This window comes from Lactuca virosa, chromosome 3 (assembly GCF_052849685.1).
Source record: "Lactuca virosa cultivar CGN04683 chromosome 3, Lactuca_virosa_CGN04683_v6, whole genome shotgun sequence".
NCBI lineage: Eukaryota > Viridiplantae > Streptophyta > Magnoliopsida > Asterales > Asteraceae > Lactuca > Lactuca virosa.
In genome coordinates this window covers 287,457,308-287,475,291 of record NC_136428.1, presented here as the reverse complement: position 1 = coordinate 287,475,291, position 17,984 = coordinate 287,457,308, and positions in this window count along the sequence as shown.

The following is a 17,984-nucleotide window of genomic DNA, read 5'->3' as shown; positions in this document are numbered from 1 at the left end:
TCATGGTCATATGATATCTTGTAGAATGGAGAAATATTTGATCACTTATCTTTAGGACACGTAACTGACTAGGTCAGAGTTTGACAACAACTTTAGAAATCTACGATTGTTGGTCAAATTTTGAGGTCATACTTGCAATCATAGTTATTAGACTAATCCAAGTGGGAGACTTTTGGATTAAGTGTCTAAGACCATAACTATAATTGGTATGTACTTGAGTTGATAGTAGCATGGTCCTTTTGCGTTGCCTTCACTCTAGCAACTTGACAGGATGACTTTTGGAGAGTGAAGTTTAATTTATTATTTGGAATAATAAATTGATTTATTAATGTATTATGAAAATAATATATTAATTAAAATCAAGTTATTTAATTAGTATTTAATCAGAAATTAATTTGGAATTAATTTTGGGATTAAAGGAACTGATTAAAGGAACATGGGCTGTTTTGCAAATCGTTGATAGTTGTAAAACTGTGCTACTGGACTCCTTAGTTAGGGGTTGACGAAAACTATAGGGAGGCCCTATAGATTTAGTCCAAGGCTTCTTAATAAGAGTCCATGGGCTGCTTAAGCCTTAAGTAGGAAATTAGGGTTTCCTCCAGAAAACCCTAACAGCCCACATCTATATACAAAACCCCACCACCTATGATTTTCAGCCAATGCATGCTTTTGTAAACCGTATCCGAAATTCTGAAGTATTCTCTCCTCTCTCCTCTCATCCTCTTGCTATTGGTGTTTCTAAGCCATTAGAGGTGTCACATTTGAGGCACTAAGCTTTCAAGAGTAAAGGATCTATAAGGTTTCTTGTTATTGCTACATAACAAGTGAGGTAAACTTCTAAACCCTAATTATATGTAGATTTCTATTTATATATGCTAGATCTAGGGTTTTGCGTTGGTATTCAATTTGCATGTTCAAGTAGTGAAAAACTTAGATCCAAAGCAATCAGGGTTGCATGAACACATAGGTTGTAGTTTTGCTCAAAACTCATCAAATATAAACTTATGAACAGAAATGGTATGAGATTATTATCTTGTACGTAATATGATTTGGAGTAATTTCTTAAGGATACGCACCAAGAGTAGACAATAAAGTTTTATTACATCTCAAATGCAAGGACTATTCAAGAGTTGTCTATAAAATTAAATGATCGAGGATTTTCGACACTATAATTACTATTATGCGTACTCACAATACATAAAAACCATATTGGAAGAACATAATTAAATAATAATTGATTCCAATGAAGGCAATGAAAGTTTACGATAAGTTAAATCACATTATCTAGGTAGTATTAGAAGCTTATGAAAAATACAAGCAACTTGAACATGGTGAAAATGTGTAATAGTTCTAAGAGGACGGAAATACATATGGTGGCCAAACGAAATAGTGAAGGAATAAAGAAATTGGTTATGGTTAAAGGTTTAATTGGTGAATGAGGGAATTTAATAAAAAAAACCACTATTTTGGAAAATTATCCCATTATTTAAGTCGATCAAAATACAAGGGTACAAGAAGTAGGAACACTCTTGTAAATAAGTTTAGAAGTTAGGAACTCATTGGAAATCGCAAAGTAGGATGCTAATTTAAGAAAAGTGTAAAAAGTTTGATCATTGATAATGGTTGCGTTCTTAATTTAGTGATTCTAGGACATCATTCTTTTGGAGGATAGATAATCGTAACAATTAAAACTTTTTATGTTTAAATAGAAAGGAAGAAACATAAGAAAAATATAACTCTTCACAGATATTTTTGGGATTTAGAAAGATGATAAACACATTGGTATCTATCTTATGTATTAAATATAAGGAAAATAAAACTAAAAATGCACTTTTTATCAAATTTCTAAATTTAAAAAAAAAACGAATGAAAATAAGTGAAGGATTGTATAGATCGGATACATTTCAAGTATAATGAACAACAACAAACTAATTAATCAAAATAAAGAACTTAAACGTAAGGAAGACGAAGATTCACCAAATTTTCTTTCACCAAGAAAGGGGTTTGTTTTCACCAAGAAAACAGATTGTCACAAAGACGGTCACCAAGACGTTGACGACACCACGCCGTTACCATTACTGTTTCACCCCAGTGTTGTATATATACTAGTATAATATAGAGAATCCCTTAACTAAAGCTATTGTATCTAATCAACATATAAACATATTCTTATCACCAAGATATCATATTTGTTATCTATTCTATATTTACAACGTATAACTACCTAATATATAAATATATCTTCCTAATATACAAAGATCAATAAGATCAATGACTTCACGTTGACGCTGATCATTCTGGTGCTGACGCTGGCGCTGGCGGTGAGTGTGTGTGGTCTGCATGTAATTGTGTTTGACTCATCAGATCATAAGATGTCACCTTACAATCTCCCCTTATCTGATGATGTCAAAACTAATCTTCAATAAATTCTCTAGCTTTAACGAATGCTCCCCCTAAGAAGGTGTATGACTCCCGTTTTTGGTTATCAGCAGTAGAAGCAGTAAGAGTAGTGGAAACAATCAGCGTACCATGAGTTGCAGTGGAATGATAGATGATAAGGAGATGATTGAATGTTGATATCAGATCCCCCTTATATTAATCTCCCCCTCAGATAAGCGACATTTGAGTTTTGCTCCCCCTTAGATGTGTAATCTTCTTTCAAGAGTGTCTTCTATGAATAATCAAGTAACAATGTAGCAGAACTAGATATTTCTCCCCCTTTCTGACAACATCAATAAACATTGCCTTCTTTTTGTGATTTTTTTGATTTTTGACTTTTTTTGACTTTTTGATTTTTTGTTTTTTGTTCTTTTTTGTTTCTTTTTTTGTTTCTTTTTTTATTTTATTTTTTATTTTTTTAAGGAGACAACAAGTAACCTGAAATAAAAAGAAAACATTAAATAAAGTTAGAGGATAAGATAAGTGTATCACACTATTTTGTTGTTGCAACAGTTAATCATTTACATAGAATTGCGAAGTCTCATCAACGTATTGTTTTAAACGCTGGATCATTAACTTCTTTTGTTAGAAGAATAAAGGGTGAGAGTGGATAGGTGCATGTAATATATCAAGGTACATGATATACCCATCGGCACAGAGTTTTCAAGTTTTCATCAGTGTCTGGTATATGAAACTGAATCATAAAAATTTTAAGAAGAATGATAAGGGCAAGAATGGATTGGTGAGTGTGATTGCCTACGTTATGTAGACTAACGATCTACATAGAATTTCGAACTTTTATCAGTGTGTGGTATCTCACAGTGAATCATCAAGTTATATAAAGAAGACTTGTGGGAAAGAAGTCGGATGTCTCAATCATGCTGAGCTGAAATCATCGTGAATCATTAACAATGATAATCCATCTGCAAGAAGTGGTTTAATCCTTTCATCATACAGTTTGTTGCAGTATAGAATCAAATCAAAGATTCACCATCAATTCATAATAGTAGCATGTCATACCTCAGTCTAGGAGGTCAAATACATGAGAAAAAGATTGGTTAAGAGAGGGGACAACTGTTAGGTTTTGAGCAATCTAACACTCCTATGGTGTACCTGCAACCCTATAAACCTTGGATCTATGTTTTCTCTATTATACATGCAAATATTCAATATTCCAAGGTTTCATCCTAACTAGCATAATATGAAGTATATACAATACAAGAATCTAGTAGAATGACATACCTCTTTGTTGTAGCTTGATTCCATGGACGTTAAGAGCCTAGTGCCGCAAGTGTGACACCTCAAATGGCTCACACAACACCACCAGCAACTTGGAATAACTTGAGAGAAAAGTTCTTATGCTCAAAATCGGCTAGCCCTCTCATATAAATCCTTAGGGCCGATTTCTTGAGCTATGGGGTCTTTATATATTGTGGCTATTAGGGTTACACCATGTAACTCATGACTTTCCATATTCCTCATGATCCATGGGTTTTAACCTCAATGAGGTTATCATGGGTTACCCCATGGGTTTTGCCCAATATAAAGAACTATGGATCATAAGCCCACATATATAAGAATGAATGATTGACATAATCAATCCCCATATATTTAGTTAGTCTCTTTTCATAACAGAATTATTCCAAATTAAATCTTAATCAATACTAATTAAATAATATGATTTCATATTAATATATTAGAACTTATAATATATTAATAAATCATAAATATCTTTTTCTCACAAAAGTCTATCCAAATTGTTCCGATGCCATGCAACCCAAATGGACCATGCCAAATCGGGTCAAATACATACCAATTATAGTTATGGACTTAGACACTAATCCAACAGTCTCCCACTTGGATAAGTCTAATAAGTATTATTGCAACTATGACTCTGCAACATGACTAGCAATCGTAGCTCTTAAAAGCCGTTGTCGAACTCTGAACAAATCAATGACGCATCCATTAGATAAGGGATCATATATTTCTCCATTGTTGATATCATATGGACTGAGACATGGATTATAATCATTCTCTCTGTCCATCTGTTGTTTCCCGATTTCCGATTTATGACGACCGACTACTTGAACAAATCAAATCAGTCCAGGCTCGCCCAAGAACTTTTAGACATCATGAAGACTCAATGAAAAAGTTTCCAGATTTTTCCAAGACAATTTCTTATTTTTCCCGATTTAATGAAATTTTAAGGGATTAATTTGATGAAAAATAGCTACACTTATCTAAAAATCATGAAAATTTACCAGAACATCTTATATTACATTAGGATGCTATATAAAAAGTTGAATGATTTTTTGCTTATGTATGCTATTTTGTTTCTATTTTCCTAAGATTAAATACACACAAATCCAAAAATCGGACTCCAATATATGAAAATCACATTTGGTATTTTTACCAGTTTATGTACACTGTATATGAGGTTCAAATAAAGTTTGGTAATTTTACTTAACTTTTTAATAATTATTCACGAATTAATGCTTATTTAAGTGAATAAAACAAAGAAAAATATCTAAACTGTTTGGAAACCAACTTTAATATTTTTCCCAGCTTGTATATATGTAATAATAGTAGAATGTTTTCATTGAGGAAAACTGGTTATACACATTTAAAAATGTTTGGGGAATTTTTGAAAATGTTTGGGGAATTTTTGAAAACGTTTTCAATTTATCTCTATTTGTGATAGAATAAATACACAAAAATCAGAAAAATCGTGTTAAACTATTTGAAAATACATTTCCCTAGATTATATATGTTTCATATCAGTGGTGCACAAAGTTTGGAGAATTTTATTAACTGATTGCTACTTTTCATGAATTTATATCTATCTAGAGAATTAAATATTGGAAAACTGGTTATACACATTTAAAATCGATGAGATCTTATGTGGAATCCCTTTAATATTGTTAGAACCAAAAGCCGAAGTGTGGTAGTTTTTATTAATTGTTTAGTATTTTTCATGATTTTATGATTACTCAAGAAATTAAAATGGTAAAAAGTAGTTAAACAAATTGAAAATTCAAGAAAATTTATATTGGAATCTTCAACTTCAGTTAAACTTAAAATTCAAAGTTCGGAAAATTTTGGAACTAAATTGATTTAGTTTTCGAATAATTGATAATTGAAACACCACCTAAAATGTTAAATTTTAACATTTCAATAATGAGGATTTCCACTTGAATTTGTTATACAACAAATTGATTCATAGAAATCTAAATTTCACAGAAAAATGTTTGTAACATATCAATATCAAAACTTTGACACAATATTGGCGTAATTCTATTGTAGAAGTTAAGTATGCTAGTGTTAGATTTCGATTAGAGACTCACTAGTGTATACCATTATTGTAGGAATCGGTAGTGGTACATGTGGAACTTAGTTCAAGGCATCATTTGCATCATCTCAAAGCATTGTGAGTATTCACGCCTCCCCTATTTTCGGTTTTATGTTTTGGAGTGGAAAAGCATGCCCGAAAAATTATTTACTGATTCGTTGTATTTAAATTGATTTGTATCAAACTTGATTGCTATATTTTGCTATTTATGTTTATGCAACTTGAAACATGAGGCCTTATCATCTTAAGTCCCTTCCACTTTACTCCAACCATTAACTCTTTGAGCCAATGGTCATTATCGATAGCGCTATTTGGAATTGACAACTCCTCGCTTGCCCGATTGCTTGAGTGCATGATACCATATTCATCTATGGAACGATAAGCATAGATCTTGATAGGGCATCAATCATAGTCTTCGTTGTGAACTCATTGTTTGCTCATATACATACAAACTTGTTATTTATTATAGCAATAAAATTTGTTTCTCATTATAGCAACAAAATTTTATTACTGGAAAATTATTTACTTGTCTTAGCAATGAACTTGTTTACTCTTTGCAGCAACGAACTTGTTTGCTCTTTGCAGCAACGAACTTGTTTGCTCTTTGTAGCAATGATCTTTTTTTTTCATATTAGCAACAAACTTCTATTTATGGGACTTTGTTACTCGTTTTATCAATGAACTTCTATTCATGAAAACTTATTTACTTATTTTCGCAATGAACATTTGCTTATGGAAACTGTTATAAATATTCTGATTTTCATGACTTCAAACTATATTATGTTATAAACCTGTGAGTACTCACCAAATATTTCGGTAGTTGACCACTCAATTTACATGCTTTTTCAGGAACTCGTCCATAAGATGGCACTTAGGGACACATCACTTGTAGGAGCATTCACATGTGTTGTTTTTCAATTACATTGTAATTTCTTTTAAAAGTTGTTAAAACCCATTGTAAATTATAATGTTTTTAATACTATTGTTGGTGTTGTCTCTTAACTTTTGCTACGAGACCCTTTATACTGTCGCGTCTCGTGTTTCCACTTTAGCGGGGTGTGACAATTTACTTTTTATGATACGCAAAGTCATGTCACTTTAATTGCGAAACTTCGACGGGTCATTACTTCTTCATTATAAGTCGGATATCTGCGTTCCTTATATGTACGGAATCCTTCTGACATATAATATAACTTCAGTTAAGGTTATTTATCCTATATAATCTTCTATTAAAAAGTAATGTTTAACGCTTATTATATCTTAATTGACTAGCCCGAATCTGCGGGTGTTACAATTATCTCCTCCTTAGGATGATTACGGCCCAAAATCATAAAAAAAAATAGGGCTTGTATAATGAGTTCGCACGTTACATTTCCATCCTAGGTGGTAATCGTGACTCTTATCTCCTTTTTATTGAGCTTTTATCACACCCCCGAACCAGACGGCGGAAACGTCTGTGGCCTTGGGTGACTTCATTTTTGTAGTATCATCACAATGTATATAATTGAAACCAAACATCATCATCATCACACATGTAATATTACAAATGTCATTGTTTACATCAAGTATTGTATTTTAATATTACATGCCCAAATATTTAAATATAGTACTAACGAAACACATCAAAATATCCAGGTATTCTTGCTGTCCAAATATGGCGTTCCTTGGGACGCCGACGGGTTTATGGTAAGGTTTGTCACCCTAGACTGGCCTAGTCTAACTGTAGCGCACAGCTCAGGTGTGGGGTGTCACCCCCGTATAGATCTATACCAAAAATCTCGCTCTCCCTCCAGGAGACTCTGGTTATATGTAATTTATAATCCAGGCCCACTAAACATGAAAAAGGACAACTAAGGCCCACTAAACATGTAATTTATAATCCACGCACAATAAGCATGCAAGGTGTATTCTGGCCCCAATAAACATGTAAAAGGACAACTAAGGTCCACTAAACATGTAAATTATATTATAGACCCAATAAGCACATGAATGACGTAATTGATCCGTTTGATGTTTTGCTGGTTGTTAAGTTCAGTTGTTTACCAAAATGACATTAAAAGGCCCATTTTTAGTAAAAAGACGTTTTTGGTCCTTAAAATTGAAAATTTTACAATTTAGGCTCATTTTTTTTGTAAAAATGACACTTTAGGTCCTTTAAGGCCAAAAGTTTGTATTTAAGGCTAGTTTTAAGTAAAAATAACATTTTTAACCCTCTTTTGTCAAAAATATCATTTTTGGCTTAAGTTTATGAAAATGTGCATTCTTGACCCCATTTATAAATAAATTTATCTTTTTGGCCCAAGATTTAATAAATTCACATTTTCAGCCCTTTTTATTGAAAATTTACATTTTTGGCACAACTTTGTTTAAAAAGACACTTAAGCCCACAAAAGTCCAACAATTTACAATTTTGGCCCAAAAGTCATGAAAGCCCGAATGAGGCCCATTTGTGATAATTTTCACTTTTAGCCCCTTGAAAATCACAAATACCATAAAGACTCATATTTATCAAAAATAACTCCTTTTTGGTCCCTTAAAGTTGTGAGTTCTATAGAGAACCTCACTTTTGATTATTTTGTCATTTTTGGCCCTCTCATGCAATTTCCTTAGTTTTAAACAACCTTGAAGTATTTTGAACCTTTTCTTTACAATATATTTTGTAAAATGTGTTATGTTCTAAAAATATCATCATACGTTAGTATATTTTCGAGTTTATGAAGTTTATAACACATAATCACACTTATATTATGAAAAACACACAAAATCATGCATATACACATTGATCTACACAAAAAAACTTGTATTCTCCCCCAAAACATAGTGAAAACTGAAAATAAGGGGTATGAACTCACTTTGCTTTGGAGATTTTGGTTTTTGATGAAGAATGATGAGGGTTTCGGCCTTAAAAGCTTCTTGAGTGGAGTTTTTCAAACTTAAGATGGATCTAAGGGCATGGATTATGAAATGATGTGTTAAGGAGTGAAGATTATCATAAAATGAATTTAATCATCATGCTTAAGGAGTAGCTTACCAAATGAATGATGATCTTTGAAGAAAACCTTGGTGAACACACTGTAGTTCACGAATTCTTTTGAGCGATAAAAATGAGAGAACCTTAGATGGCTTTGAGAGGAGTTGTATGGTGTTGGAAGTTTAAATGGAGAGTGGTGAGTGAAGAGGACTTTGGCCGAGAATAAGAAGGGAGAAGAAGAGAAGAGAGAAGTCGTGACAAGATGATTGCATGGGTACATGAGACTATCCTAGATATATGTTGTATAATTTGCATGGAATTCCATCTTGTAATGTTGAGGTGTCAAGCCATTAATTCACCCCTTTGTTTTTTTATATATAACCGAGAATGAGGGGGAAGGAAAAGAGAAGGAAAAGGGTTTGGGCCTTGTTTGCTTATTTTCAAAATTATGAGGCCCAAATTGAAAGTTTTCGGCCCATTGGGCCCATATGAGGGTTTACGGCCCAAAAGTGATAAGGAAAGGGAGTTTACGGCCCATTAAGGTTCAAGAAAACATTTACGGCCCATTAAGGCCCATGATGACAAAGTGACACATTTTAGGCCCAATAAGGCCCATGAGAAGTCTTATGGCCCAAAATGCTATTATTTAATGAATATGGGTCTATTGAAGGCCCAAATAGGGTTCCTTAACCCAAAATAACCAAATTGAGATTTTACTGGCCCATTTGGCCCAATAAGAGGATCCTGGTCCATTCTGAGTTTGAACCGCGATATTAGGGTTTCAAAAGCCATAGTTGAGTATATGAGATGCATTGAATTAGGTTTTGAACTTCACTCATGAGTTTCGATTCAATGGTTGATTTTGAATGAGCATAGTACATGACATCAACTTAGATTACAAGTTATACAAGAGTGATTTTACATGAAGACAAAATTTCCTAGCTAAACATGGTAGTTGTGACATCATCCCCTCGTTAGAGGGAATTTCGTCTCGAAATTCTTTTGAAAGATAGAAGTATGAATGAGCGAATAGATGAGGGTACTTTTGCTTAGCGTTCCATCGAACCTTCACAATCGGAATGCGACTCTGCTTTGTGCGCTTCACTTCCTTATCCATTATCTCAACTGGTTCTTCGAAGAACAGGAGATTCTCGTTTACTTCAATCTCTTCCAGAGGAATGAAATTGGTTTCATCTGATAAGCACTTTTCTGGGTCGAGACGTTGAACACGGGGTGTACGTTGCTGAGCTCCACAGGTAGCTGCAGCTTATAAGCCACCAGACCAATCCGGGAAAGAATCTCGAATGACCCGATGTATCGCGGATTTTGTTTTCCCCGCTTCCCAGAACGGATCATCACTTTCCAGGGAATGAGCTTCAAGAGCACCCGATCTTCGACTTGAAATTCCATAGGTTTTCGTCGTTTATCAACATAACTCTTTTGTCAGTCACGCGATGTTTGAAGTTGTGCCGTGATTTGGATTATTTTCTCTGTCGTTTCCCGAATGATCTCTGGTCCTGTAAGAGTGTTGCTTGGTGATTGCCCTTTTTCCAGTAGGGTGTCACCCACCTCAGCCCGACAGAGAGGCGATCTTCATTTGCGACCATACAAAGCCTCAAAATGAGCAACCTTTATGCTCGTGTGATAGCTGTTGTTGTACGAGAATTCAGTTAAGGGCAAGTGGGTATCCCATGATTTCCCAAAATCGATCACACAGGCTCGGAGCATATCTTCGAGTGTTTGGATGGTTCTCTCAATTTGTCCATCGGTTTGCTGGTGGTATGTAGTGCTCATGTCTAGTTGTGTTCCCATTGCCTTCTAGAGCGACTGCCAAAATCATGAAGTAAATCTACTATCCCGATCTGAGATAATAGATATTGGTACCCCATGAAGTCCCACGATCTCTTTTATATAGATTCGTGTTAATATCTCCATCTTGTACGATTCCTTGATTGGCAGGAAGTGGGCGGATTTGGTTAACCTATCTACGATCACCCAGATAGCATCCAATCTGTCCTCTGTCTTAGGTAATTTGGTTATGACATCCATGGTAATCCTTTCCCATTTCCACTCGGGTATCACTAGCTATTGTAATAACCCCAAGCGCTTATGATATTCCACTTTCACTTTGGCACAAGTGAGACACTTGCCCACATAAGAGTTGGGTTTTGAGCATTCTAACACTCCTATGTTGTACATGATGGGTTTTGAGCATTCTAACACTCCTATGGTGTGCATGCAACCCTATATACCTTGGATCTATGTATCACACTATTTTGTTGTTGCAACAGTTAATCATTTACATAGAATTACGAAGTCTCATCAACGTATTGTTTTAAACGCTGGATCATTAACTTCTTTTGTTAGAAGAATAAAGGGTGAGAGTGGATAGGTGCATGTAATATATCAAGGTACATGATATACCCATTGGCACAGAGTTTTCAAGTTTTCATCAGTGTTTGGTATATGAAACTGAATCATAAAAATTTTAGGAAGAATGATAAGGGCAAGAATGGATTGGTGAGTGTGATTGCCTACGTTATGTAGACTAACGATCTACATAGAATTTCGAACTTTTATCAGTGTGTGGTATCTCACAGTGAATCATCAAGTTATATAAAGAAGACTTGTGGGAAAGAAGTCGGATGTCTCAATCATGCTGAGGTGAAATCATCGTGAATCATTAACAATGATAATCCATCTGCAAGAAGTGGTTTAATCCTTTCATCCTACAGTTTGTTGCAGTATAGAATCAAATCAAAGATTCACCATCAATTCATAATAGTAGCATGTCATACCTCAGTCTAGGAGGTCAAATACATGAGAAAAAGATTGGTTAAGAGAGGGGACAACTGTTAGGTTTTGAGCAATCTAACACTCCTATGGTGTACATGCAACCCTATAAACCTTGGATCAATGTTTTCTCTATTATACATGCAAATATTCAATATTCCAAGGTTTCATCCTAACTAGCATAATATGAAGTATATACAATACAAGAATCTAGTAGAATGACATACCTCTTTGTTGTAGCTTGATTCCATGGACCTTAAGAGCCTAGTGCCGCAAGTGTGACACCTCAAATGGCTCACACAACACCACCAGCAACTTGGAATAACTTGAGAGAAAAGTTCTTTTGCTCAAAATCTGTCACACCCCAAAACCGAGAACGGCGGAATACGTTCTGGGGTGGAGGACGTCATGTACAGTATCATAACAAAGCATAATAGTAAAGACAAGTAACAACATCCATTGCATTAAGATAATAATTGTAATACAAACGTGTTCAGTACAAATGTTAGACACCGAAAATACAGTCAAAATAAAGTGGAGTCTTATGTGTGCTCCGTCTTCTCAAAGGCTGCATCCGTACCTGTCTACTGATGACCTGAGAATACAAGTTATTTTGAAAACGTTTATCAGCATAAAGCTGGTGAGTTCATAAGTATTTAGTGTCATTTCCTGTATAAAAATATTCACAATTATACATTGTAAAAGAAAGTTTCAGTGTTCGAAAATAGTATGAGCCCTAGAAAACCTCCAGGAGACTCTGGTTACGCGGTGATAGCACAAAGATGTGTCGTATCGAGAAATAGTATGTCACATTCTATTTTAGTAAGTTCTCTTGTATAGTATGTAGTGTTCTCTTTGTATAGTATATAGTGTCCTCTTGTATAGTATATAGTGTTCTCTTGTATAGTATGTAGTGTTCTCTTGTATAGTACATAGCATATATTGACTCACAACTGAACTGACTCTGGTAGTTATCATGGCAATGGTAGCATTGAGTAGTATCCCTTAACTATACCTATTATAGTTAAATAGTGTTGTTGGTTGCATGTACTTTTATATCTGACACAAATATATAAGATATATAACTAAGAATTCAACGAGAGTCGGACTAATAACAAAATACCCTAAGCCCACAATCAAACAAGAACAGGAAATAAGGTGAGCTATTAGTCCTAAGTCCTTCAAGTCTTACTTATATAAATATATTGGTGTAGATACCTATTATAGTTAAATAGTATTGTTGGTTACATGTCTTTGATATCCAAAGGCATTGAACTGATATGAAAACTTTTATATCTGACACAAATATATAGGATATATAACTAAGAATTCAACGAGAGTCGGACTAATAACAAAATACCCTAAGCCCACAATCAAACAAGAACAGGAAATAAGGTGAGCTATTAGTCCTAAGTCCTTCAAGTCTTACTTATATAAATATATTGGTGTAGATATGGTTTGAGACTGAAAATTTGTTTAAACGAATTTTGGAAAAATAGTTTTATAGTGATTTGACACGAAAATGAATTTGGTAAGCATTTGAAAACAGTTTAATTGGCAATATAGTTGAAAATATAGAAATTCCCTTTTTTTTGGTGGTAAAAACAGTTAACAGTGTAGAAAATCCTTTTGGTTGTAAGTTATAATTCACATGCGATTGTTACTATAACTTATTTGGTTCAACTTGTATTCCCCCCATAAAACAGTTAAAAACATTTAAAAAGGTTCATTTTGGGGTATGAACTCACCTGTAGTGAGTGAAGTGGATGGAAACGCCGAGTAGGATGCTAGGTGTCAAGTGAGGACTTGAACACACACACGGATCCTATGTAACATGTAGTGATGTATAAAGTATCTAATTAGTTGTGTAATCACTAATTAAGTGAGTAAAGGCACTTTAATGTATGAAAACACTTTGTTTCAAGTGTTAGGAGTGCTAAAGGTTGCATCTAAGGAGTGTATGGCCTCACTATGGAGTTTACACTTCACTTGGCCACACTTAAATGTGTTTACGGTTGGGAGACCATTTCCCCCATGAGTTTACGGCCGTAAACTCATGGAAATGGTGAGTTTGTGTGTCCGAAGGTCTCATGCATCACAAGGAAGGTTCCTAGGATCAATTCGAGGGCTTGGAAAGTGATTAGGGTGCAATTGGGTACTCCCTTGGAGTTTACGGTCCTTGGACCACTCCTTGGGAGTTTACGGTCGTAAAATCTAGGAGTTTACGGTCGTAAACTCTAGGGTTTACTGCCGTAAACCCTTGACCACTTCAACCATTTCATGTTTCAGGGTCCTAAGCTCATCTACACTAGTTTCGAGTTCATAAAACAAGCTAAGGAAGGGTTTAGGGGCATCAAAACACCATTTGAGGTGTTTACGGTTTTGGGTTTACGGTTCTTGAATGTTCAAGAACCGTAAACTCAAGTTTATGGCCAAAAAGTCATGATCTTGGGTTCTTTAGTCCATGCATGCAAGTATCTAAGCTTTAGAGAAGGTTTGGAAGTGTTTTGGGGCTTCGAACCCATCATATAGGAGTTTACGGTTTTGGGAGGCTCCCCAAACCGTAAACGCATGCATGTTGGGGTATTTGGATGATCCAACTCGAAATAGCATGAATACTAAGCTAGAAAATCAAGTTAGGGGGTTTACCTTTGATTTTTGAGGCTTGAAAGTGGTGTTCTTGAGCCAAACCCGATTTTAGAGAGAGAAAGTAGAGAGAGAAAGCTCCAAGGTGGGAAAAGTCTTTAAAGGTGGACACTCCTCCTTTATATATGGCTGCCTAGTGGGGACCCACCATACACTGTCGCTTAAACGGAGCTAAATGTTTTTACCCGGTAAACTAACCGTAACCCGACTTAGTTGTTTTTATTCCGTCATTATATATTATTTATTTTAATAACTCAAAATGAATTATTTTAATAAATAAAAGTTAACGGAAAATTTTAATAGAACTAACTTTTATTAACGGAAACGGGTTATAGTGACGGAGTAAATTTCGGGTTGTCACATCATCCCCCCGTTAGAGGGAATTTCGTCCCGAAATTCAGAATTCAAGTAGTTACGTTATTACAATACAACTAAGCAAAGAGATGAGGATAGTTAAGTTTCATTTGATCCTCGCGCTCCCAAGTGAACTCTGGTCCTCGTTTGGCGTTCCAACGAACCTTCACAATCGGGATGCGGCTTTGCTTCGTTCGTTTGACCTCTCGGTCCATGATCTCCACAGGTTCTTCCACGAAGTTGAGGCTCTCATTGATCTCGATTTCATCGAGTGGAATTATGAGAGCCTCTTTGGATAGGCACTTTTTCAAGTTCGAGACGTGGAAGGTAGGATGCACATTACTAAGTTCGCGGGGTAGATTGAGTTTGTAAGCTACGGGGCCGATTCTAGCGAGAATCTTAAAAGGCCCTATGTATCTTGGATTCAGCTTTCCGCGCTTTCCGAAGCGTATCAAGCCTTTCCAGGGTGAGACTTTCAAAAGGACTCGGTCTCCCACCTGGAATTCCAAGGGTTTCCTTCGTTTGTCTGCGTAGCTTTTCTGTCGGTCTCTTGAGGCTTTAAGTCGTGCTCGGATTTGTACGATCTTTTCGGTGGTTTCGCGGATGATTTCTGGACCGGTGAGAGTGCTGTCAGGAACTCGTCCCTTAGCTAATTGAGTGTCGCCTACCTCGGCCCAGCATAGAGGGGATCTGCACTTCCGGCCGTATAGGGCTTCGAATGGAGCAGCTTTGATGCTTGTGTGATAACTGTTGTTGTAGGAAAACTCGACTAGGGGTAAGTGAGTATCCCACGCCTTACCAAAGTCGATTAAACATGCTCGCAGCATATCCTCCAAGGTTTGAATAGTTCTCTCAGTTTGTCCATCGGTTTGAGGATGGTATGCTGTGCTCATATCCAGCTTAGTTCCAAGAGCCTTCTGTAGTGACTGCCAGAACCTCGAGGTGAACCTGCTATCCCGATCGAAAATAATGGACACAGGTACACCATGCAGTCGGACTACCTCTTGGATGTAAATTCGCGTAAGTCTCTCCATTTTGAAATTTTCCTTGATAGGAAGGAAGTGGGCGGATTTGGTTAGCCGGTCGACAATTACCCAAATGGTGTCGTACCCACTTGGAGATTTGGGCAATTTGGTAATGAAATCCATAGTAATTCTCTCCCACTTCCATTCAGGTATCTCTGGCTGTTGGAGAAGACCCGAGGGTTTTTGGTATTCGACCTTGACCTTAGTGCAAGTAAGGCACTTATTCACGAAGGTAGCGATTTCCGCTTTCATGTTAGGCCAGCAGTACGATTTCTTGAGATCCAGGTACATTTTATCTAAACCTGGGTGAATGGAATATCGAGTGTTGTGCGCTTCTTTCATGACCAAGTCTCTGAAGCCACCGTGTCGCGGTGTCCAGATCCGATCCATGAGGTAGTAAGCTCCATCATCCTTGACTACCAGATTCTTATCCATTCCTCGCAGGGACTCTCCCGCCACATTTTCCGGTTTCAAAGCTTCAAGCTGTGCTCCCTTAATTTGTGCGGGTAGATGCGAATGGATAGTCATGGTTAGGGACTTGACTCTTCGCCCAGAATATTCCTTCCGACTTAGGGCGTCTGCTACTACTTTGGCTTTACCCGGGTGGTAACGAATTTCACATTCGTAGTCATTGAGTAGCTCGACCCACCGTCGTTGTCTCATGTTGAGCTCCTTCTGGTTGAAGATGTGCTGGAGGCTTTTGTGGTCGGTATAGATGGTGCTCTTTGTACCATACAGATAGTGTCTCCATATCTTTAGGGCGAACACGACCGCTCCTAGTTCGAGGTCGTGCGTGGTGTAATTGACTTCGTGTGTCTTCAGCTGTCTTGAGGCGTAGGCGATGACCTTACCTCGTTGCATCAGAACACAGCCGAGCCCCTGACTGGATGCATCGCAATATACTACGAAGTCTTCTGTCCCTTCGGGGAGGGACAGTATCGGCGCGGTGCACAAGGCTCGCTTAAGGGTTCGGAATGCCTTCTCTTGTTTTTCTTCCCAGTCAAAGGCCACGCCTTTCTGGGTCAATGCCGTAAGAGGCTTCGCAATCCGAGAGAAATTCTGAATGAATCTTCGGTAGTAGCCAGCGAGGCCTAGAAATTGGCGAATTTCTGTAGGCGTCTTCGGTGCTGACTAGTTCTCAATAGCTTTAATCTTGGATGGGTCCACGTGGATTCCTTCTTTGCTAACCACGTGTCCTAAGAATTCAACTCTTCGGATCCAAAATTCACACTTTGAGAACTTTGCGTAAAGCTTCTCCGATCGTAGATTTTCCAGGACCTGTCGCAGATGATTACTATGCTCTTCCTCACTTCTAGAGTAGATAAGTATATCATCAATGAAGACGATGACGAACTGATCCAAGTAAGGACGGCATACTCTATTCATCAAGTCCACGAAGACTGCGGGCGCATTGGTTAGTCCGAACGGCATCACTACGAACTCGTAGTGCCCGTAACGAGTCCGGAAGGCTGTCTTTGGAACATCCTCCTCGAGTACTCGCAAATGGTGATACCCGGACCTTAGATCAATTTTGGAAAAGTAACTCGCCCCTTGCAGTTGATCAAATAAATCGTCTATACGAGGAAGGGGATAACGGTTCTTGATTGTCAGCTTGTTGAGTTCTCTGTAGTCGATGCACATACGGAACGATCCGTCTTTCTTCTTTACGAACAAGACTGGTGCTCCCCATGGTGAGAAGCTTGGTCTTATAAAGCCCTTGTTGAGCAGTTCGTTAAGTTGGCCGGATAGTTCTTGCATCTCAGCAGGCGCTAGACGATAGGGCGCCTTTGCTACGGGGTTTGCTCTTGGGATTAAGTCGATTCGGAACTCGACTTGTCGTTTAGGAGGTAAACCTGGAAGTTCCTCTGGAAAGATGTCAGGGAAGTCACACACGACGGGGAAATCTTTGAGTTCTTTCGTTTTCCGGCTCGTGTCGACAACGTGTGCAAGGAATGCGCGATATTCCTTGCGCAAGTATTTCTGAGCTTGAATGCTCGAGATGATGCGAAGGCTCGTACTGGGTTTGTCTCTGTAGATCATCAATGTTTCATTGTTGGGCAAGTTCAAACGGATGGCTTTGTCGAAACACAGGATGTCGGTACGGTGGAGACTCAACCAGTCCATGCCTATGATGACATCAAAGCTCTTGATCGCTACTGGTATGAGATCGATAGGAAACGAATGATTATCTAGCGTGAGGGTACAACCTATGTAGATTTCGTTAGAACTTTCCGTCTTGCCATTAGCCATTTCTACGACGAAGGTTTCTTTCAGTGATTGCGGTGATTGTTTGAGTAAGTGTTTAAAGTTTTGATTTACGAAACTTCTTTCTGCCCCACTATCGAATAGAATGCAAGCATAATAGTTATCAAGAAGGAACGTACCCGTGACTACGGTGGGGTCTGCT